The sequence below is a fragment of the Ochotona curzoniae genome, unplaced genomic scaffold (genome assembly GCF_017591425.1).
Source record: "Ochotona curzoniae isolate NIBS_2020 unplaced genomic scaffold, NIBS_Ocur_1.0 contig_2210, whole genome shotgun sequence".
In the NCBI taxonomy this organism is placed as follows: Eukaryota; Metazoa; Chordata; class Mammalia; order Lagomorpha; family Ochotonidae; genus Ochotona; species Ochotona curzoniae.
In genome coordinates, this window is record NW_024465369.1 from 18,874,360 (window position 1) to 18,899,693 (window position 25,334).

A 25,334-nucleotide genomic window follows, 5' to 3' on the forward strand; every position below is an offset into this window, starting at 1 on the left:
TCATTTGAGCTGTTGGAGTAAATGATGTGTGTGTGTATATATATATATTTATATATAGACATACATTTATATATATTTATATATACACATACATAAAATGTATATAATCTGTATACATAGTCTATTTTGTATATTACTTATAAACCATATATATGTAAATCATGTAGCATACAACATATATAACTATTTATGCATGACATGTACTTATGTTTTATATATGTATATACGTAAGCATATGTTTATGTATAACTCTATGCACTGATATATATATATATATATATATAACTTTATAGGTTAACTATAGGTATTTATATATTTCTATTTGTTAAGGTTTTAGAAGTAGTGTTGAACTGTGTAGTATATAAAAGCCAATGTTTTTGATAGTCCATTCTTCAGCACCATGTAGAAAAAGAGAAATCGGGCCTGGCGGCGTGGCCTAGCATCTAAAGTTCTCGCCTTGAACGCACCGGGATCCCATATGGGTGCCGGTTCTAATCCCAGCAGCTCCACTTCCCATCCAGCTCCCTGTTTGTGTCCTAGGAAAGCAGTCGAGGACAGCCCAAAGCCTTGGGACCCCGCACTCCTGTGGGAGACCCGGAAGAAGTTCCTGGATCCTGGCTTCGGATCAGGGCATAGCATCGGCCGTTGCGCTCACTTGGGGAGTTAATCTATGGACTGAAAATCTTTCTTTCTCTCTGTCTCTCCTCCTCTCTGTATATCTGATTTACCAATAAAAATAAAATAAGTCTTTGAGAAAAAAAAAGAAAAGAAAAAGGGAAATCAACTCAGAAAAAGCCCTAAAAGGGCCAGGGTCCTGGCAGCATTTCCTGAGCACCGGCAGATCCAGCCACATGTAAAGTCGGGACTCTCCTTCAACTTTGAAAGCTATGAGTCAATACATTCTGTTTTGTCTGGCCATTTCTGTTACATTTATGCAAAATTCCTTAATATGTCACCTCTAGTATTCATTTTTCACTCTCACATTGACCACTACCCAATGAATCATTAAAAAATAAAAACCTGATCCTTTAATCCCCAATTTAATATTCACTCTGTGAAGTCTTGGGATAAAACTAAATGTCTCAGAGTTACAGAACAGAAACTTTCTTCATTTTCATGTTTGACTCTTGGCACATTTCCCCCCAAATACCTATATTTCCGTGATAAGTTGTACTTGCATATCTTTTCTATTCAGTTGTCATTTTTTGTCTCCTCTTAGCTACCATAATATTGTATATGTGATAATCCATGTTTGTATCTTTCATTCACTGGGAATTCCTTTCTCAGAGCTTATGACTTTATTTAGCATTCTTCCATTTAATTCTACATAAAAGGAAGAATTATTTTTTGATGAATTGCAGTGCATGTGTGGCTGAAGGATCTTTTGTCTTTGCATAATGTAGCACTAGGGAACCACTGTCTGTATATTTCCATATTCATTGTTTTTTCAGTTAGTAAAATTAATTAACATTTTTCATTTTTATTCAATACTTTACATATACTTTTGAAAAACGATTTTCTTAATTGAAAGAGACATAAAGTTATGTTCTATTTGCTGGTTCATTTCCCAAATAGACACTAGGCCAGACCAAAACCAGGAACTTGATTCTTCATCCAGCTTTCCCTTAGGCCATCAACGCTGATTGCCCAGGTGTATTATAGGGGAGCTGGATTGCAGGTGGAATACTCAGAATGAGAATTCAACTAGTGTTCAAAGTTGTGATGCTGTCATTGTAGTAGGCGACTTGCCTGTTGGGCCACACTACTTGGTCAGGTGTATACATATTAAAATATTAAGATAATTTGATCTGCTTATTTAAAATTCTATGTAATTGATGCTCCAGTATATTTCTGTTTCTTTTTAAAATTCAACCTGCAGTTTTTGTTTGTTTGTTTGTTTGTTTTCTACGAAAATACTTTTCTATGTGCTTTATTATTACAGATTGTAAAATGACTTTTACAATCAACATTGCTGCATATAAACACTATCCCTTGAGAATATACAAATAACAAATAAAATTTAAATTTCTGGTTCCAGCAATTAAATTCTCACCAGCTGGTACATATATCACATTTAGCTTCTTATTTGGAAACATAAATATGAGGAAGATTCTATTTCTGGAGGGCATTACATCTGGCCACACATTTGGATACCAGCCTACATTGAATTCAAAATTCCATTGTAAATTGGTGGCAAAAAAGAATATTAACAGCACTCTCTGCTTATATTTCAGTTTTATGTTCTCTATTTTCTTATTTACATACTTCAGTTTCAAATGTAACACAGGATGTTGTGTTCATGTGCTTGGATGTTATTTGCATGAGTTTAATGTGCCCATGCTTGTTCTGATGATGATCCAGTGTATAGGAAATAAGTATCAAAAAGGCAAAAAGCCCTCACTTAGGAATTAGCATTATAGATCCTGAGAATTAATGCAATAATAATAAAAATAAAGTATGTTCTGTTTAAATGACTAAATATTGATCAGCATTTTCTCCAGGCTTCTTTATGAGTTCCCATTTTTGACTCACATCTCCAAGATTACTATTAATTTTTCAATATGTTTTTCATGCATCCTTACTGATCTGATGAACAATTGTTAATTATTCCCATTATCTGTCTCAACATTTTTATAACCCTAGTGTTTCAAAGTCAAATATTTTATCTTTTGACATACTGTCTTGCATTTACCAAAGTCAATATAGAGCTTGAACTTATGCATAACCTCTTTCTTGCCTCTCTTTTATGTGTTCCTTGTTGCATGTTTCTCCTCTCTACTAATGATACTGGAAAAGATAATAAAAACTCAAGTGATCTGTACATTATACCATTTGTCAAAATTTGTCATAAGGAGGCAAGTATCTTAAGTATTTCTATTTTGTTCTTGCATTGTAGTAGTAGTAGTAGCAATAGTAACAGTAGTAGTAATAGTAATAAGAATAACATGAATGGCAGTACTAATACCATATAATATTAATTGAATTTTTTCTGTTATGCAAATGCTATGCCAAGTGCTTCACATTATCTCTTTGATCTTAGCATTCTTTTTTTTTTAAAGATTTATTTTTATTATTTTTTTATTGGAAAGGCAGATATACAGAGAGGAGAGACAGAGAGGAAGATCTTCCCCCCAATGATTCACTCCCCAAGTGAGCGCAATGGCCGATGCTATGCCAATCCGAAGCCAGGAGCCTCTTCTGGGTCTCCCATGCGGGTGCAGGGTCCCAAATCCTTGGGCCATCCTCCACTGCTTTCCCGGGCCACAGGCAGGGAGCTGGAAGGGAAGCGGGGCTGCTGGGATAGAACCGGCGCCCATATGGGATCCCGGGCGTGCAACGTGAGGACCTTAACCACTTGTGCCACTGCGCCGGGCCCGATCTTAGCATTTTTATCAGGCAGATATTATTATTGATTTCATTTTATTTATTTATTTATTTTTATTGTTGCTTACATTGTATTATGTAGTACAGTTTTATAGGCACTGGGGATTCCCCCCACTCCTACCATACCCCTCCCCCCATGGTGGATTCCTCCACCTTGTTGCATAACCATAGTTCAAGTTCAGTTGAGATTCATTGCTTGCAAACACTTGCCTAGCATAAAGTTCAGCGTCTTATTGTCCAGATAAGTTCAGTGGCCTTTTGGGGAGACCTTCTATGGTCTGAAGATAGGTCTAACAGAGTAAAGATCCGGTCAGTTAAAAGCCCCAACAAGGCCTCAGTATCAATATACAACATTATGGAATTAATTGACATAGTATTGGGTAAACAATATGTTAAAAATAATGCAAGTTCCCTTCTTCGAAACATCTGGGTTGAGACAGTATCAATGACAGGTTCAAAAAATAACAAACAACCAAACAAAAAATTACAGGTTGAATCAAGGCAAACATGTGGTATCTAATCTTTTGGGATTCGCGCATTTCCCTTAGCATTATAGTTTCCAGTTGTGCCCATTTAGCCACAAAGAACTGCATTTTGTTTTTTTTAATAGCTGAGTAGTATTCCATGGAGTAGATGAACCAAAGCTTTCTTATCCAATCTTCTGCTGATGGGCATTTCGGTTGCTTCCATGTTTTTGCAATTACTGATTGTGCTGCAATGAACATAGGGATGCATGTTGGTTTGTCGTAAAACAGGTGTTTTGGATATATTCCTAGGAGTGCTATTGCTGGGTCATATGGTATGCAGATTTTGAGTTGTTTAAGTGTTCTCCAGACTGATTTCCATAAAGGCTGTACCATTTGCAGCTCCACCAGCAGTGGAGTAGGGTTCCCTTTTCCCCGCATCCTCGAGAGTTTGGCAGAGTGGCGGGGTACAAAATTAACGAACGAAAATCAACAGCCATAGTGTACGCAAATAACACCAAGATGGAAGAAGATCTAACCAACAGGATACCATTCAAAATAGCAGAGAGAAGTATGAAGTATTTGGGAATAAATCTAACCAAAAGCGTAGGAGACCTATTCGAAGAAAACTACAAACTATTTAAAAAGGAAATTGAACAAAACCTCAAAAGATGGAATAACATCCCGTGCTCCTGGATAGGCAAAATCAATATCATTAAAATGTCTATACTACCACAAGCAATATACATCTTCAATGCAATTCCAATCAAATTGCCCAAAACATTCTTCACGGAACTGGATACAATGATTCAAAAGTTCATCTGGAAACACAAAAAACCACGAATAGCTAGAACCATCCTGAAAAATAAGAAGTTAGCAGGGGGAATCACAATCCCGGACCTCTGGACATACTATAGAGCAGTGGTTATCAAAACAGCCTGGTAATGGCACAAAGACAGAAAGGAAGATCAATGGAATAGAATAGAAGCACCAAAAGGGAACCCACACAAATACAGCCAATTAATCTTTGACAAAAAGACCAATGACAGCTCAAGCAAGTGGGAAGGCCTCTTTGGTAAATGTTGTTGGGACAACTGGCTGATAGCCTGTAGAAACAAAAAAAATAGACCCACATCTATCACCATACACTAAGATCCAATCTACATGGGTAAAAGACCTAAACCTACATCCAGAAACCTTCAAACTCTTGCAAGAAAATGTAGGAAATACCCTGCAAGACCTAGGAGTAGGTCCCGACTTTCTAAGAAGGACACCAAAAGCAATAGCAGTTGAGAACAGAATAAACAAATGGGACCTCATCAAACTAAGAAGCTTCTGTACAGCAAGGGAAACAATCAACAAAGTAAAAAAGCAACCCACAGAGTGGGAGAAGATCTTTGCACACGATATAGGCGATAGGGGGCTAATTTCCAGGATATACAAAGAACTTCAAAACAACCAAAAAACCAAAACAAACAAGCCACTCAAGAAATGGGCACGGGAAATGGGCAAACATTTCACAAAGGAACAAGTCCAAATGGCAAACAAACATATGAAAAAATGTTCCAGCTCCCTAGCAATAAGGGAAATCCAAATTAAAACATCGATGAGGTACCACCTAACACCAGTAAGATTGGCCCACATAAACAAGAACACCCGCGACGCTTGCTGGCGAGGATATTGATTTCATTTTAAAAATGAGTAAATCGATGCATAATATAATTGCATTATTTTCTTAAAGTTTCACCTCCAGTAAATGATTTAGATAAGGTTTGAATCCCAGCAGTATAGTGCCAATGTCTTCCCCTTTAATATTTTGTCTATTGTATTTACTCTTCCTAATTTACAAACATATTTCTAATCTCTCAGCCCATGTTTTTTGGGTAATACCATTTGGAAATCGCATCTATGTTCTATCCCACTACTGTATCTCTAGCTTGTCTCTTTACTTTAAAAGTCTATGGAGTCCATTAAGAGACATTCTGGCTCCTGCTTACCAGGAAGCCACATTTTACTGCTTAATGCCATTGCTGGTTGACATATTTTTATTGACTTTGCCCGTAACCACTCTTTAGGAATTGAAACTAGGAAAATATCAAAACAGCTTTGTGTCTCTGATCCGTACTATGTTACAAGAGAAACTTTTTCCTTGGAAGTACAGAAGGACACCACTGTCTACAATTTTGTTTTGTTTTGTTTTAAACAGATTTTATGGCTTTCTCTACCTGTAATAGCTGAGGGTTCTATGTAGGTATATATGATGTTTACGTTCCTGACATTGTGAGTCATATGATTTCTGACAGTAAGGGTAAGATAATATCTCATATACATCATATTTTATTTCCAATATGCGACCAGTGTTGTGGAACATCAAACATGAATGAAACTTGAAATCCTCTTTAAAGAAAGTAGAAGTAATAATAGAAAAGAAAGAAATTTATAAACCTGAAACTCTGAACAGAAATTAGATGCATGGTGCTGATTGGACTGTCAAAGAAAATGGATCTTGGTGCTCAAACTTATTTTGCTGTGATGCATCTGTCCTTAACCACCTCAGTGTGTACAGAATTAAGTTGATTGAGCAATTACCCTTGTGGATGAATGTCTCTATATATTCCAAGACAGATCTTCTCCATCAAATGGCTATGCAGAGTTTGTAGTAAAATGGGAAAACCCAGTGATGTGTAAAATCAATAAAGATCATAAGTTGATTAAAATTTTAGATCTTAGAGAACAAATAAGTGAACTAAGATGACATGCCAAAAGACAAATAGGCATTGTCTATTTTTGCAGAAAATATTTTCTAAGCAGTTCAAACAATGCCAAGTCATTTTGTGTAAAGATAGTAAGGTCTTAAATTAATTATGTGACTTTTGTTTATTTCTTAACTGTTATTTTTGAAGGTGCCTTTGTATATATGCATACGTGTGCATATATATACATATGACTTTCTGAAAAATCAAAGGGTTTATTTTTCCGTTGAACAATCTTCATGAATTTCTGAAAGTTCTTAAAATGTTGATTTTTAAATACAAATTAGTATGGAAAGTGCCGATATAATTGAAAATTGATCTAACAGATTATCCAGCATTCCCACTCTTGGAAATATGTCCAAAAGAAGTGAAATCTGTATTTTAGAGAGTGATTTGCAACCCTATTTTTTTTTATCAACACAAGCTACAATATCAAAGATGGCAAAAACCCAGGTGCCCATTGAAAGAGGAGAGGATAAAGAAATCCATGTTGTATCTACTCCATGAAGCACTACTCAGCTTTAAAAAGATTGAAATCCTCTGTTTGTAACCAAATGTTCCCAACTAAATGTCAGTGAAATATGTTCAGTGAAATAAGCCAGTCTCATATATAACATACATTATGCAAAATATAAAACAAATATGTGGATAAACATGTGCATGCATATATTCTCACAGAAGAACTTCGAATGGAAACTAGCATACCAGAAAATGAAGAAACATTGTAGGTTGCATCTCCAGTCCAGAATAAAATGTGGACTCCCAGTGAGACTGTTATATATATATCTTGACAATGGAACACCAGACTTTCCACCATTGACTATATCTACAATGCCATGAAACCCTTAGATAGCTGCATGTTGGACTTGTGCCTGTTGCTGAAAGGACTATATTATAGTAATAATATGACGCAAAAATTGGGAGGATGCAGAAGAGGGTAATCACAATACCTATGGAACCGTATCATGAGAAATTAAAAAAAAAATTCTACACTTGTTTTCACATTTTGAATTCTATATTTAAACTTTAACTTCTATTGTCATATTGGAAAGTCAGATTTTTTTTTTGTTTAAGTTTTGATTATATAGTTGATCAGGGTGGGAAGGATCAAGAGTTAGGTAAAAGTGGGTCAGAACTTTGTTTCCAAATTGTCTTTTTCTTTTTTCTGTTTCCAGGGGAAAGGGGGAAATGAGGGAGGAAGCCATACCCAGCCTCCCAGTTGCCCAAGTACCTGGGGATGGGGAACTGCTACCCAGTATTAACCCTGGGTCGCAGTGTGGTGCAGGCTCTGAGGGTTCTACCTCAGTGGTTTCAATGCTTCTGAAATGCTGTTGATTTCACCAATCAAAGGATGAAGAAACTCTTATAAAGTTCATAGGCTGACACAGTTGACCTTAGAGTCACCTTTAGCCCAGATTTTGATTGAGATAGTTGTCTGATTTTCTCTGACTTCCTTTCTTTGCTATGGTACCAGATGTCCTCTGCAGGCCTAATTGGGCTGCTGTATTCTCCAAGTGCCTCAGGGCCTGCCACCCACTTCTCTGTCTTTTCCACTGGGTAAGGTGAGTTCTTGCAGACAAGCCTAAGAAACCAGGCCGGGTGACCTGGATCTCCTGGACACCACAGCCCCCAGGACTCGCAGATATTGTACCCACTGCACAAGCAGGCCGAAGGGCCTGGGCCAGGTAACACGGGCCAGGATGGACCCCTGCTCCTGGGGCTCATGAACCAAGCACCAGTTGCTCCCAGTCTAGCATGGGTTGCCTCAACTCAGCATCCACCAGCAGGTGCTGCAACCTGGCTCTGTGCAACTGGCCCCCACTTCTAGTTCCTGCAGCCTGGTTTGGTCCATTCAGCCTCCATTCCCAGCCATAAGGTGGATTGGCTCTTTTTGTGGCAGACCCAGCTCATCCTTTACCTTCTCTGATTCTTAGATCATAGATGTTATGAACTGGCCCAGCCTGGCCTGCCCCTAGATTTTACCCTGTATGCCGGCAGGTATTATAATCCAACATGTTCTGCTCTGCTTCTTGCCTTGGATTTTATGCTCACCTGCAGGGACTGCATCCTGACAAAGGAGTTTCCCAAGCTCCTCTATCAGACCTTCTCCCAGTGGGTTCTTGGCTCAGGTTGACTTTGTCCACCTCTTCTCCTGGCAGGAACTGTGGCCTTGCCCAACTGGCACACAGCCATTCCAGTTCTTACTCTTGGGTGTTCTACACTTGGTCAGCACCTAGGCACTGCCCTCATGTGGTTCACTGAGAGCCTAGACCCACATTCATGGTATCTCTCATGAGTGCCAATGGGTGCTGGAATCTAGCCCAGTCTTTTTCTCCCTAGTTCCAGTGCACACCCTTGCTTAGGGAGACTGCAGCCATGTGCAGCCCGTCTTTGTCACCATTCCAGCTATAGTAATCAACAGTGGGAACCGCAACTCAGCCAGGGTGTCCTCTTATCTATGCAGCAAAGCCCGTTCCCAGCCACAGATCTTGCACGTGCCAGTTCTTTTAGTTACTCAGTGGAACACCCACATGTCCCTCCCACAGATTCTGCTCCCAAACTTCTGGTGTGCTAGTCAGTATCATGGCACAGCCTAATATTGCCTGTCTGCTTTCCTGATTCTCACTAATGGGTGCTACGATCTAGCCCTGCAAAGAAGGCCCTTAGCCCTGGCTTTAGTATTTACCAGTGAGTGATATTTGATGATGGTTGTTGTTACCTACCCCAGTTCAGGTCTCCCGTGTGTGCTGATACTTTGGTCTGACCCTTAAAGGTCCTCCCATTTCCCTCTGTGTGTGTGTGTGTGTGTGTGTGTGTGTGTGTGTGTGTGTGTGTGTGCATGTGCTCCTAAGTGTACACAAAGAAGGGTGCACAGCCCCATTTTAGATCACCTGCTCAGACTCAGATTCATTGAGGTATATGCGTTTACACCTTTAAAAAAAGTCACCTATTATCTTGGTTCCATGTAAATACAGTTGGACTACATTGACCCCACTCTACAGCCATTGCAGCCTTTGCTCATCTTAAGATGTTGGGCTATCTACTGCACACGATGAGAGGATAAGTGGAAATAAGTGGATTCTTCCTTCATGGGAATGTGTGAGTTTGCTCTGGCTGTGTACTAAACCTGGAGCTCATGTGGTCTTCGATATTCTTCATCTTCTCCCTTGTGTCTCACTTTGTCTACAAAATTTCCACTGCAGTCTTCTAATTCTCTCTTGGGAATGCTCATTATCTTTTTGTTTTTCTTTAGCTCCTACTTTTCAAAACCCACAGTCTATTGTCTATCAGACATCTTGTAATCTGATGTTCTCAGACATAGTTTTGAAGGTGAAAACCATTATTCTGATATTTAATCAATTTTTGTTCCTTTTCTTTTTAATATAATAATATATGAGCTAGTAATGAAATTAAATAAAACACATTTTGCATAATGAAATAATACATAGCTGCAACAGACTGCAATTGGCCTGCTGTGCAGATACCTAATCTATTTAGGTGTGATTATATTCACTGTTTTTCTTCATAATATAATTACATTTGAAAATCTTACCTACTTTACTAAAATTTATTGTTTCATATTTAATAAGTCATTTGACAATTATTTTATGACAGGTAATAGTATTTTTTACTCAGGATTCACATTCTTCAATAGTAATGGCTGTCCTTAACTAGCATTCTGTTGAAATTAACAATGGATATACTTGACATTTTGATATTGCCTGCAGTCATTCAGGCATGATATTTTATGTTACATTTAGCAATAACTATTGAGGCTCAGAACATTCATAAGGCCTTAATGGTAGCAAGGAAGGAGTTGATATATGAGGATTGCTTTGACTTTGGTGGTTCATTAGAATCGAGAAAATTTTCAATAAGAAGGGCATTCTTCAAAATTTTGTATCAAAAGAGAAATGTGTGTGTGTGTGTGTGTGTGTGTGTGTAGAAACACTGAATGTAAAAGAGGCCTAAACAGTAAAGCACAAATTATATGGTGTGGAAAGATAATTATATATTGGGAGAAAAACTTATAAGTATTTGCTTCAGGGGGCAAAAAATATAGTTAAGAAGTGTAATTCAGGGATCTACCTTGTGGCTTAATGACCTAAGCTGCCACATCTGGTGCTAATATCCCGAATCAATACTGTTTTGAGGCCTGGCTGCTGCCGTTCTGATCCAGTTCCCTGCTAATAGTCTGGGAAATCATCAGAGGATGGCCTAAGTGCTTGGACTCCTACCCATGTGGTAGACCTGTGAGAATGACCTGGGCCTAGCTGGAACCTTCTGAGCTGCCTGGAGAACAAACCCGCAAATCTCTCTCTCTCTCCCCCTTCCTTTCTCCCCTCCTCTCATCCATCCTAAGTCTTTCTCACTATCTCTGTATGTTTGCCTTTTATTCCTTTCAAATAAGTAAAAACATCTTTTCGTAAAAAAATGCAATGCAATTTTGATAGTGCTTGTTACATTGACAGGTGTTTCGGTTACACGCTATGTAAATATCAAAGCTTAGAAAATACATGCTTATGTCCATGTCATTGCACCTAATGATAACATATTATATTAAAATAAAAAGTCAAGTTCTAATTAACATGCATATAAGTAGAACTGTACGAATGTTTTTGTATATATAAAACTGAGAGGGATTAGAATAGATTTTATAATTTCCAAGAAGCCAATACATAGTCAAAGTAACATTGCCAAAGTAACATTTCCAATCATTGTAACAGCTCTAACCAGTGGTTAGATAACAGAATTTCATTTGAAAAAGGTTAACATTTGATTCAGGCTTCACACCATAATAAAGAACAATCTCCTTCTATGTCAACAACCCAAGATTTTTAAGAGCTGCATTCCTTTATAAGAAATTTCCTGTGTGAGGGGAAGTGCTCTCTCTGTCACTATTCACAAGCAACAAGAGAAAAACTTTGGAACATTTTAATATGTAATAAATAAGACTTTTACATGGTAAAAAATAGATTGAAAAGAAAAAATGGATAAAATGCATGTTATTTATGTATACGTATGTATCACAGATGATGGGAAAATATTACTATATAGATCTCTGATACATAGAAGGGATTAAAACAAAAAAGTCAACAATAGTAACACAAAACTTTCTCTATGAGAGTGACCAAAAGACCAAAATGGAAAGAGACTCACAAAATATGTTCAAAACAAAATGTGTTTTATGATATTTCACTTTTGACTAGAAAACAAGTTAAGACTATACTAAAACACCATTTGGGTAAAAATTTAAGATTATGAAAACATGCTTTATTTGTAGGTCAGATACAAAATGAAAACTATCAAATGCTACTAACATGAAAGAAAGTGGGTTCAACATTCATAATGCAGAGTTTGGCAGTATTTAGTGAAACTTCTTACCCATTTACCTTTTACTCAGTAATTCCACCATTATTAAATTACATCTCCAAACATAAAAAAAAAACTTCGTTTACAAGACATGCTCTAAATGTAGGTGTTCTAAAATTGATAAATCTTAAGTAAGGGAATGTAATACAAATAAACATCACAAGTTCTCAAACTCTGTGTTCAGAAAGCACTTATTTATCACAAAGGGGAGATACTTCACAGTGCAGATAACCAGCAGATACAATTTTACACAAGTGACCAAATTTAGCATTAATAATTCTAAAAGTAGGCAACCTACATTACTGTTGTGTTGCACTGACATAGTGTCCCTTCTGTTGTACCTTCCAAAAATACCAAATGTCTACTACTTCTAAAATAGTGTCTATATTACTGCCATTGATAATAATGGTTATGTGCAATAGGAAAATTTATCAATAAAGTAGGAAAATTTATTTTATTATTCCCGTTCTTGCTGCCTGATACCAGGCCCTACAAATAACAATCAATTTCTGTATGACTTTCTCTTTATTTTGTTTGTGGCTTATTGCAGTATGGTGATAGTCTTACTGCTTGGCAAAACTAAGATATACTTGCCATAGATTTTCTGCTGAAATATCCTCTTCTACACAGATCACTTTGAACACAGAGCTTTACTTCATGTTTGGTTTTCATTGTTAGGCAAAGAAATAGCTCTATTTCTTTTCAAGTAGTTAGTGGTTTCTTCTTTTTTCTGGGAGTCTATGGCTGAAGGTCCAGGTGACTTTGGATGAATTTTCCCTTGCAAAAGCAGGTTCTTATCTAAGTAGAAGGAGAGTGTTAGCTGTTGCAGCATTAAAATGCTTGCTTCCTGCCTTAAGGAAAGAACATATTTACTTATACAACTTCAAACACAGAGGCCTGAGTAACGGTCATGTTTGGATACCTTATTTTCCATCTGTGAAGTTGCTGATGTAAATGGGTTTTGCTCTGTCTTCTTTTGATTTGTATTACTTTTCCATTACATTATAAAGCTGTGATTTTTGTTCGTAGAATGAAAAATCTCTTATTTAAGAATTTCCTTTAGTACCAGAATATTTTAGAAATAAATCTACAAAATAACTTCTTTTGAAATAGAATTTCCTTTATTTACTAAAAAAAAAAATATGGGGCAGTGAATTAGGCAGTTTAAAAATTTATCCCCTCAACAGGAAATGTTGATGTTAAATCATATGCTGCACTATATATTTTGCTTAGCTTTCCTTATTTTTTTTAGAAAAACTTTATGGATACAGTGAGATAAACACAGATACAGAAGGAAACGGAAAGAGAGAGGAAGAGAGAGAGAGAGATCTTCAAAGTCTGGTTCACTGCCTCAGGTGACTGCATGTCCAGAGCAGAGCCAGAGCCAAACTCAGTGACCAGAAGCTTCTTCCTAGTCTCCCACATGAGTCGCAGGGGCCCAGGTCTCTAGGCCAAACTTGCACTGGTTTTTGCCAGGCCACAAGCAGGGAGCTGAATCAGATGTGGAGCAAACAGGATATTAATTAGTACCCATACAGGATGCTGGCATCGCACGCAGTGGCTTTGCTCACTACATCACAACCCTGGCTCCTCATTTTAATTTGAAATTTTTTTTTCATATTTAACTCAAAATAGGTATTTCTGTATACAATTAAAATTAAATTAAAAATACAATGCTCTATGTAAATATCTTTATGTCACATACATATACATGTCTGTGAAATATGTGGTGTAAGTTAAACAATGATGGAATCACTTTCCCTAGTTAGCTTCTTTTAACTCTCCTGTCAGCATGGGGTAGACCATACTGTTGTTTGCATCTTATGCCTAAGGAAACTGAAACTGAATTTCAAAAAGAAAAAAAAGAAAAGTAAAAGCCTGTCTCACACTCAGGCTCAGGCTTTCACAGCATCTGACACAAAACCATTCTAAGTACCAAAATACAAGAATGTGGCTAAGGTGCTGATCTGATGATTTGTGCAAGAGCCTGCCTACTGTGAGCCTGGCTTTCAGTCTGTTTTTAAATATTTTGTGGAAGATCTGGAAAGACACACTGAGGAAGGAATCACCCTCATTTTAGCCAAATACCAGAAAACAAAGGAAAGAACATGTTCCCAGGGAAATTGTTCGGAGAAGTTTTCTGTAGAGAACACACAGAACAGAAGAGACTGCATGAAGCAATGAAGAGAAAGAACAGTCATACAGCTGACAGCCAAGAGCCACTAGTGACTCCTACATAATCACCCTTGGTAATAGGAGGCTACCACACCTATGTTTCTGGTGGCTTTGACAGAGAGAGAATTGCAAGGTCCTTACTGCCTTCAAGTCCTGCTTGGTGAACTGCCAGAAGACTGAGCAGTTACTTTATGAAGGAAGGTCCTCCACCAAAGCGCCTGTCTCAATTAGCTATAGTGGGGGTCAGATGCTCTCCTGACTCAGGGAATAGCAGGTAGCTGACACCAGAGACAATTTACTACACACTCTTACTGTGAGAGAATGGACAGTGGCTACGGCCTTGAAAGGGACACACACAGCTTATGGCTGGCTTCCTGTGTACCCATGAAGCCTGACTGCAGAAACTCAGAATCCCTGCTAACTGGGGACAGACATTATGAAGTGCTTAGGAGAGACAACACAAGCTGCTGCTTTGTATTTTGCACATGCCTGGGTTATTGGGATTCTCAGATACCATAAACTTGCTCTATGCTGTGAATCAGATGGTTCAGCTTGGCAGAGATAAGGTCTGGGAATCTGGAAACACTAGCCATGTCAAGCGTGCCTTCTACCTACTGATCACAATGAGAGATGCTGCATCATGCCCGATTTGAGTGTCACTCTGGACTCTTATCCCAACCACAAAATGTATCCAGAACTCACTGTCCCTGTGATTACAGAACTCTAGGGTTAATCTAACACTCCCCTGATACAGGCCTATTTCTAAGAAGAAAGCCTTCAGGCAATCAAAAAAAAAAAAAAAAGTACCTGAGGAGAAAAGAATATTTGGATTAAGAGATACATAAAGTTCAGTGTTCAAACAGAAGAAATGTGAATAAGGAAGGCAGCACAACCCTAAAAAAAATACACAATAACACAGTAATATTTCACAGTGAAGAAGGGGAGATTGCTGAAATGCTTGAAAGGGAATCAGAAGTGAGATTGTGAGGTTATTCAGTAACACAGAGGAACACATGAAATAGTGGAATCCATACATGACATAAATTAGAAATTCTGCAAAAGAAATTAGATAATGATATTAGAAATTAAGTTTCAATGAGTTAAATTAAAAGTATATATAGTGGAAAGCTCCAGCAACAGATTTGGTGAGGCAGAAGAAAGAATAGCTAATGTTGATTATAGAATATCTCAGAAAAAAGAGCGAAGAAGTAAAAAAAAAAAAAAAGACTAAATGTGATGCTCAGGATCTGTGGAATACTATTAAACGATCAAATATATGATTCTTTGGAGTTTCTGAGTATACAGAAAAAAATGGCCTAGAAAATGTACGCAGTGAAATAATAGAAAATTTCCCAAATTTGGAGAAAGATATGGATATCCACATGCAGGAAGCACAAAGATTATGATAGGCATAATTAGAAAACATCTTTACAACAATATATGACATTCAGACTTCTAAAAGTGGCGTATCTTCCATGCAAACCGATGGTGTTGTAGTTTAGCCCAATCCTACCCACTTCATACTCGGCCCTCATGCAAACCAATAGAAGCTGCAGCCTAGTTGGGGTGACTCCCTATAACCCAGGACTGGAAATAGAACTGACCCAGCAATTCCAACAACCAACATGTTCATAAGCTGATTGGGGTGACAGCCTGTGCAGGACCCCGTACTGTCAAGCACACAGAAGAATCAGGTCAGGGATCACCTCAGACGAAGTTTCTTTGGAGATCCCTGCAACTGAACTGCTGATCTCAGAACCCCAACCATTGAGAGACTATGTCAGCCACTGGATTCTGAACAGATTTCATCTTGCTTGGAATGGTGAGATTGACAGCAATTCAGAACTGTTGAACAATCAAAACTGGTTGAGCAGGACTCTTGGAGCTTGCCTCCCATTGCGGACCTGGTATGAGTGGAAGGCTGGGGGGCTTCTCCCTTTGTTTCTCCCCGACCCCAGATACAGGGGGAAAAAGTGATAATATTAGTGTAGAAACAATGATATTACGCACTTTCCTGTAGCCCTTGACCCTTTGTACCCTATTCAACTAAGTAAGATTATTAAAGAAAAAGGGAATAAAAAGAGGTGGTGTTTTAAAATATGCTGCCTTAAAGAATATACCATAGAATCAGCAGCAGATTTCTCAGTAGAAACCACATAACCATGAGAAAATGGAGTCATATAGTTCAAGTCCTAGAAGAAACAAGCAATAAAAGCCAACCCCAAACACTTTCCAATCCATCACAAAGAAGCAGGTTGCTAACTGATCTGAACATTTGGTTCATTACTTAACAAATGGAATCATAGTGCAATTAGTTAAGAAAGTTTTATCTTGATATGTCCAACAGTTTCAATGGGAGTCTATCTTTTATTTGGAAGTAGGGATGCATGTTGCATTATCTTCACATCTGGATATGGTAGTCTCCATTACTCCATCACTATACATTCCAATGTGCATGATGGTGTTTCCTTATATTAGAAAGAACACATAGTATTTGTCATTTTGGGATTGACTTATTTTACTGAGCATCATGGTCTCTAGTTGGGACCATCTAGTTGCAAATGGTGTAAATTCATTCGTTTTAATGGCTGAGTAATATTCCATGGAGTAGTTTGGGCTGATGGACTGTCTGACATTGTCTATACCAGCAAAGTCAGAGCACACTTAAATAGCAGACTGGTGGAATTGTAATAAAGGAGTGTACTGTTGTGACAATATGAGGAAAAGCAGTCAAAATAAAAAGTAAAAAAAAAAAATTATCTTTTCTAATGACTCCACAAGAGCACCTGGATAGATCTTGTATCCATGAGAAAGGATGATAAAGGTGTAAGGCTTTAGAAATTGGGTGTCTTCACATAAATGGATTTGGACATGTCTTTCAATGCACAAGTTGCATTAGAATTGGGCAAAGTATGGGGTAAAATTGTGCAGGATTCCTGGAGATGATGTTGAAAGATTGTTCTGAGGCTAAATATGCTAAAATGCTGTCCAGTTAAACTACATATTATACTTTGAAGGGGAATATTAGCCCACATGAGCTATGCCCTCTAAGGAAGGCATTGTTTGAACATTGTTTTTGTTTAAACAGATTTACTAATTGGAAGTTCATCAAGGTGCTAAATGCAATAATTTTTGAGTTATAACTTTAGCATCATGATATCGTTAAATTATAAGTTTGAAATGGATTATTGTTATCAGGATCAAATAATATGAGTCCAAATAGACTTCAGAGTGAAATACCTGTTACCTAAATAAGAGATTGAGAAATGTTAGACACTTAGTATTGCATATTCTATGAATATGCTGTTATCTCAGCCCCAATTTGTGGAGGAAAAAACTTCACCTGGGTGAAGATTTCAACATTTGATATTGAAACAGTCTCAGAGGAGAAGAAGTCACAGGGTGTGGCCCCAAGTTTGGTTAGTGGAAAGGAGTATGAGTTGGTTAGCAGATAATTGCTTGTGAATGTTCCGGTGCAAATAAGAAGTAGAGATCTCAACAGGTGGGCTGAACATGGCCCTTTGAACTCCTACAGAAGAAAATATGAAGCAGAGATTAAGGTAAACAAGCAAGAAAACCTAACAGTACACAGCCAGAGCAAGCCAGAGAAATTTGTCGTTAGGTACAATACCTTATTTAGAAAAAATGAAAAGGAAAGAGGTAGATAGAACTTTCATTCTATGCTATTACACCAGACAAAGACGTTCTATGGCCTGGTTGATCTGGAGACCACAGCTGTTGCTGAAACTACATTGGAAGTGCAGAGTGAATTGAAAACTTGGCCAAAGAACTTATATAATAGATGTATTATTAGCAGCAAGACAACAGTTAGAATCTTACCAGCTGACAATGTGACCAGAATAATTTTATTTACCTTATCTATAGTTCCATGAATTACATCATAATATAAGAATAATAGAACAAAAATAGCATTTATTTAATTCCCCAGAGATTTTATATATACAAAAATTTTAATTCAACTTTGGTGCTGACAAAGCTGATGCTTAGAGAATTTGTGAACAAAATTAAATGACAGAAAAGGGGCAAGTCATGTTTTGTAGATCTACATCTTTCTCTAGTATGTGCAAACAGAAATTATGCAGGCTTGATAGGACTAGTTTGTAATATAATGACTTGCAGATCCATTAGCTTACATTCTTTCCTGATGGATTCCTTTCTCATTGATTTTGCATGAGTTTTTACAGACTGAATATAGTCCAGAATTTTCTTCTAGTCTCTAATGAGAATTATAAGCATCCACATTTTCATTAGAGTGCAGATAAGCAGGAGTCTGGAAACGAAATTGCAACCGGGGCCAATTGAGTCAGTCTGATATAAGCTCTTGGAACACATGGCATGTTTTATTACAGCACCAAAGTCCTTCTCCTTCCTTGCTTTAGAGGTTTAAAAAATAAGTTGAGCATGCAAATGCATGCAGAAAAATTGATATTTCTTTTATTAATACAATCTATTTAGTTTTATTTGAAGGGTAGATTTACAGAGGGTTATTTCCATCCACTGATTCACTTCCCAATTAGTCATCATGACTGGAGCTGCACAGATATGAAGCCCAAAGCCAGGAAGTCTTCCAGATTTATCACTTGAGTTCTAGGTCCCAAGGACCTGTGGCACCCTCCACTGCCTTACTGGTGCACAATCAGGCAGCTGGATAGGAAATGGAGCATCTGGGACATGAAATGGCACCTGTATGTGATGCAAGCAATTTCAAGTGGAAGATTAGCCTATGAGCCACTGCATCAGCCAAGAAAATTTAGTATTTCTGTGTCTGTGTTCAGGGTATGATAATAAAGGATATAATTGGTACGTTAATGTGGAAATCCATACAATAGCTAGCTTCATTGTGAAGTATTTAGTCATCTTACCACTTAATATATTTTTATATACAAAATTTTAAATGCAGATAAAGAATAAAGTGAAATTTCCTTCTTGTGTACATTTTAAATTTCTCCAAATCATTCTGATTAGATAGATTCATGGGAAAGAACATAATTAAAATTTTTCATCATAAAGCAGAAGGCCGAATAAGGAAGCCAATTATCTCTGACCTTAAATAAGGTGGAGAAAGAAATTCTCCGCCTTTTTGCTGTTTCCTCTAGCACACAAATCTTCCATGTGAAATCCCTATGGCATACTTCAAACGGAATCCAAAAAGTAAGATGTCTTGAAATGCCTCCTGCCTGGTGCTGCTTCCACATCTACACTCTCTACTTGGAAGAAAATAAAGAACAGATGAATATAGTAGCAGATAGTTTAGGGATAAGCATAGAGTTAGCCTGGCTTTTAAATTGAAAGTTTTTAGAATAGATGACTAAAAATTTTGTTTTTACAGATTTGAATTACTCAAGTAATTATTATGTAAGAGTTACCTTTGGGATGCTTACCACATTATACATATGAATCATCATAAATACATCTCCAAACATATAGAACATAATGGTTAGTCTAAAAATAAACTATGTAATTTTTGGGAGTGTGCTAGTAACACATTTGAGAAAACTTTTCCAATAAGTAGTCCTTAGGCCACTGGTAAAAGAATTAAACTAGAGAAGCCTCCACTATCTTCTCTCAGAATATGTAGATATCAACTCAAAATGAATTATTAAATATCTAGACATAAGGTCTCGGAGTATTCACTGACTAGGAAACAGGGGAAATGCTCCATAATATTGGAATGGTCACAGATTTCTTTTTGAAAAGGATGTCCAAATAAAAAAGTAAAAGCCAAAATAGAATATTAGGGTCCTATCAAGCAATGCAAAGGTTCCCATGTGCATATCCAAACAACTCAGTGCAAAGGATACAATGGCAAAAACCATTAATCATGTAGCTGATAAAATGTTAATACACAGAATTTTAAACTCAACTAAAAAGCCTAAAAATCTAAATAAACTTATTTAAAAATATACACTAGACATTTCTCACAGAAGGATGCATATATTGTATTCACATATGTAAACATGTGCAATAAATAAATGAATTACAGTGAGTCCATAGAGAAAAGAGAGACCTTTTAAATTTTTGATAGAATGCAAATTACTGTAGCTATTGTGGAAAACCATTTGATGTTTCCTCCAAATTTATAATTAGGTGTAACAAATTTCCCTGCAATCCCACTTCTGAGATTCTGGAAGAAACACAATCGGTCTGCTGGAAAGACAATTATGTACAGCTATTCACAGGAATTAAGAATAAATTCAATCTAAGTCTTCAGCTGATGGGTAATAATGTAGTATAAATATTCAGTGTAAGTCATTATGTTATTTGAAATAAGCCACATGCTCAATCATCACTGTAATCTAAAAAATTGATCTCATGGAAATGCAGAACAGAATAATGTTTACCAAAACCTGTGGAAAGTATGGGAAAAACAAAGATGGGGAAATATTGTGTGTTGGGTTGTAAGTTACAGGTAGTTAGGAGAAATACATACTGGTCTTCTGTTGTACTGTAGAGTGGCCATAAGGATAATTTTTGCATATCTCAATAAAGAATAAAGTATTTTGGATATTCTCATTGTAACAAAATCATGAGTAATTTAGGAAATAGATATATTTACCCTGAGGCGATCATTACATTATATATATATGTGTGTGTGTGTGTGTGTATGTATATACATTACATTTATATGTATGTATCGAAACATCATGTGCTAACCCATAAATATGTCATTGCTGTTTTTTCTCAAACATTTTTAGAAGTCTAGACGTTAAAACCCAGGTAAAATGGAGCCTGGCAGAATGGCTCATTTGGCTAATCCTCCTCTTGCAAAAAGCCTGGATCCTATATGGGTGCTGTTTTATAAGTTGGCTGCTTCATTTTCCATCCATCACCCTGCTTATGGCCTGTGAAAGTAGTAGAGGATCGCCTTTGTAATCCTGCACCTGCTTGGGATACCTGAAGGAAGCTCTTGGCTCCTGGCTTCAGAACAGCTGAGCTCTAGCTGTTGAGGGCATTTGGAGAGTGAGCCAGTGGATGGAAGATCTTTTTCGCTGTCTCTCCTTCTCTCTGTATATCTGCCTTTCCCATAAAAGTAAATCTAAAAGAAACAGGTAAAAGGAACTATTTAATTGTTTTAAATTTGAGAGGCACAGTGACAGAGACAGGCAGAGATAGAGAGATCAGTTTCCTATCAGATGATTCACTCTATGCCTGTCCATCTCAGCCAGGGCTGAGCTAGGCTGAAGCCAGGAACCTAGAAATCCATATAGATTTCCAACTTCTGTGGCAAACCATCTTTTCACTGTTTTTCAAGGCATCTTAATAGAGATATGAATGAGAAGTTGAGCAGTCTGGCCATGAACTCACACTCTTATCAGCATAGAAGGTAGCCGCTTAATTCACTGTGCCACACGCAATTTCAGTCCTGTGAAGTCTTGTAATTTACTGAGGTTCCAAAGTGGTTCAATTTTGTAAAAACTCTATTTTCCTATTGCCAAAGTTCTCTTTGCATGGATGCATTTCAGAATGATGGAATTTCTTCATGAATATGAATGTGGATGATTGGGAAACATAGTTCTGCAATTCCCATTGCTCTTAAAAATAATAAATGTATAAGGGATTTGTTTTCAAGTCTTTATCTTAATTAATGTTATTAATCTTTCTTGATTGATGCAGTAAAAGTATCTTCTGACTCACTGAGGCATATTCCAAGTCACGCAAAGCACAGTGCTGATGACCTTTGTTTTGAGTCCTAAATGGAGTATGTCTGATGAAACCACCGTGTCATTACGGATCCTTTGTGATTTTGTATTCTCATCTGAGTCAATTTTATTTCTTTGACATGGCATGTTGGGTTTAGTAGCTAGTGTTAAAGCACTGATATGGTTTTCCAAAGGATAAAATCAAATTGTGTAACAGTTTATGTTCCCATAACGTTTGCATAACTATGGCAAAGGATGGTACGCAGGTGTACTCTGTCATAGAACCTTCATGTTGCAGGCACTGACAGCAGGATCCTTCTCCATGTTGTCTCCAAGAATGAAAGCTGGACATGTTTGTAATACGTTTGCATATCAGCAGCAGCTAATCAACAGGATTGGGACAGCAATAGTACACATCAAAGTAACAATTGTAAATAATGTGGAAATTTTCCAACTCTCATGCTTAATTTATAGGAAATAGTGTTTTAATATCACTGATTCAAGAAGATTCCACATCTATTTTAAAGTGTTGTACTAAGCTAAAGAACATTTTTTCTTTGTTTTTCACTTTCTGTCTGATAATTTTATATCATAGTTCTTAATTTTAAATGATCATTTCTTTCCCCATGGTGGATGTATAAAATAACACAGTTATGCAAGAACACAACACAAACATTTTAATCACATTTTCTATGACTGAAACCCACATGGAAGTTTTTTCAAAGTGATGGAATAATTTAACACTTACACAATAGTAAGACCCGCTGGAATATTATTCTAGACTCAAAAGGAAATCTTTTACTTCCTTGCAAGTATTACAAAATCAGCTGGTGACAAGATATTGCATGTATGAAACTCCATCATGATGTTTGTTATTTCACTGACTCACTAGATTGCAGTTACTTTATTTCACTAGTAGATATAAAATAAAAGCTTTCTCTCAAATAAAATTGTAAACATATCATTCTTCCAGAATAGTGTTCATTTGCCAGTCTCATTTATATGCTTACATAAAGGAAAACCAATACTGTCTTCATCAGATACATTGCTAAAACAGTATTTGTTCACATGTACATAATATAAAAGCAAATAATTTCTATTATTATTTCTTATGTGCCAACATAATTAATACATTTGCATATTAAAATTTGGAAAGCACAACCTTATAGTACTAAGAAAGATAACCACTAAAAGGTGAAGATTTAAGATTTATTGATTTAGGGCCCGGCAGTGTGGCTTAGCAGCTAAAGTCCTCCCTTGAACGCACCGGGATCCCATATGGGCACCGGTTCTAATCCCAGCAGCTCCACTTCCCATCCAGCTCCCTGCTTGTGGCCTGGGAAAGCAGTCCAGGAAGGCCCAAAGCTTTGGGACCCTGCACCCATGTGGGAGACCCGGAAGAAGTTCCTGGACCCTGGCTTCGGATTGGCGCAGCACCAGCTGTTGCACTCACTTGGGGAGTGAATCATCCGACGGAAGTTCTTCCTCTCTGTCTCTCCTCCTCTCTGTATATCTGACTTACCAATAAATAAATAAATCTTAAAAAAATATTTATTGATTTATAGAGTCATTGTTATAGAGTGACACAGAAATAGATAGATAGAGAGAGAGAGAAGTGAGAGAACTTTCATCTGCAAGTTATTTCTTTGGATTGCCTCAAGAATGAACCCAGGAGCTTCATCTGGGTTTCCCATGGGACTGGCAGGTTTACAAACATTTGAGCCTTCGTCCCCTGGATCAAACATGGGGCAGCCAGGAAACTCTGCAATGCCTGTATGGCATGCTGACACTGCAGGGAATGGCTTTACATACTACACCACAGCACGAGCAGCTATCCTATATTAAGATGTACAACTTAAAACTGGAGAAAGCTCTGCAGAAGAAGGACAATCTCAGAATGATAGGGAACTGATGTACTTATTTATAAGTCAAATGTGACAAGCTTATATTAACATTATCTAGATATTTTTTTACTATAATTTATCTATTTATCTGTTCAAGCAGTTTTTATTCAAAGTGTATATACAAGATTGCTTTATTCTTGGATCTTCCAGTTGTTTCTTCTTTATATTTGTGTTTCTCCTTTCCTTCTTGATGAAACTTGGCATTCCATACGAGTACCTTTTCTGGGTCAGTTTTAGCCTAGTAATAGCTAGCTTACTGGGGTGAATGCCCACGTGGACAACTGTGCCACTGGCCTTTTTGGCTGCAGGTGTTCAATCTAGATGATGTCGTTCCTCTTATAAGCCTGAGCTACTTTGCCAATTTGCTGACCGTTTCCAGTGTTCCATAACAACTTCCACTTCATCATCCTTTCCAATAGGCAGGGATTACATGTTTTGCTTCTGTCTAAGCTCTTTGGAAAAACAAAAACATAATCTTCCCATGAATGTGGGAAGGGACACTGAAATGCCTTTTTCAGTTTTTTCTTCTGTCAGCAAGTCACAAGGGATTGAACTTCATTTTAGCCTCTGCCACTCCAGTGTAATATATGTTGAAGTATTGAATAGATATTAGTGTTAAGAGAGAGTGGTTCTATTCCTCATCAAGCTGGAGAAAATGATACAAAGGTTCATCTGGAAGCACAAAAAACCACAAATAGCCACAACCATCCTGAAGAATAAGAATCTAATGGGGGTGTGTGATAGGGATCACAATCCCAGACCTTTGGACATATTATAGGATGGTGGTTATTTAAACCTCCTAGTACTGGCACAAAGAAAGAGAAGATCAGTGGAGCAGAATAGAAGCATCAGAAGGGAATCCACACAGGTATAGCCAAATAATCTTCCACAAGAAAATAGACGACAATCCAGGGGAAAAGAAAGTTCTCTTTAATAAATGCTTTTGGGACAATTAATTGATTTCCTGCGTAAAGAAGAAAGTATACCCCCACCTTTCACCATATACAAAGATCAAATCTAAATCGACATCCAGAAACATTCAAACTTTTGGAAGAAAAAGTTGGAAACATTCTGCAAGATATAGGCGTAGGCTCTGACTTCCTAGAAAAATCATTGAAAGCAAAAGCAATCAAGACCAAAGTAAACAAATGGGACTTCATCAAACTAAGCAGCTTTGGCACAGCAAAGGAATCAACTAAGTAAAAAAGCAACCCACAGAATGGAAGAAAATCTTTGCACACGACACAGAAGACAAGGGGGTTAATCTCCAGAATATATAAAGAACTCCAGAACAACCAAAATGGCAAAAGAAACAAATCAGTCCAGAAATGGTCATGAGACCTGGGCAGACACTTTACAAAGGAACAAATCCAAATGGCTAACAAGCATATGGACAGCTCCCTGATAATAAGGTAAATCCAAATAAAAACATAACTGAGATACTAAGTAATGCCAGTAAGAATGGCTCACATACAGAAAACCACCAACACTTGCTGGCGAGCATGTGGGGAAAAGGGAATTCTACTCCACTGCTGGTGGGATTGCAGGCTGGTGCAGCCTCTATGGAAATCAGCATGGAGAACACTCAAACAACTGAAAATGACCCAGCAACAGCACTTC

The 25,334-nt window shown here is 37.3% G+C and overlaps 1 protein-coding gene and 1 pseudogene across 5 annotated transcripts in view; one reads left to right on the top strand and one right to left on the bottom strand.

The window, feature by feature from the left end:
• The window catches only part of GALNT13 (polypeptide N-acetylgalactosaminyltransferase 13), a 426,836-nt gene that overhangs the window by 246,320 nt on the left and 155,182 nt on the right, over positions 1–25,334 (top strand). The window lies entirely within an intron of this gene.
• On the bottom strand, positions 23,818–24,273 carry LOC121150792 (annotated as a pseudogene).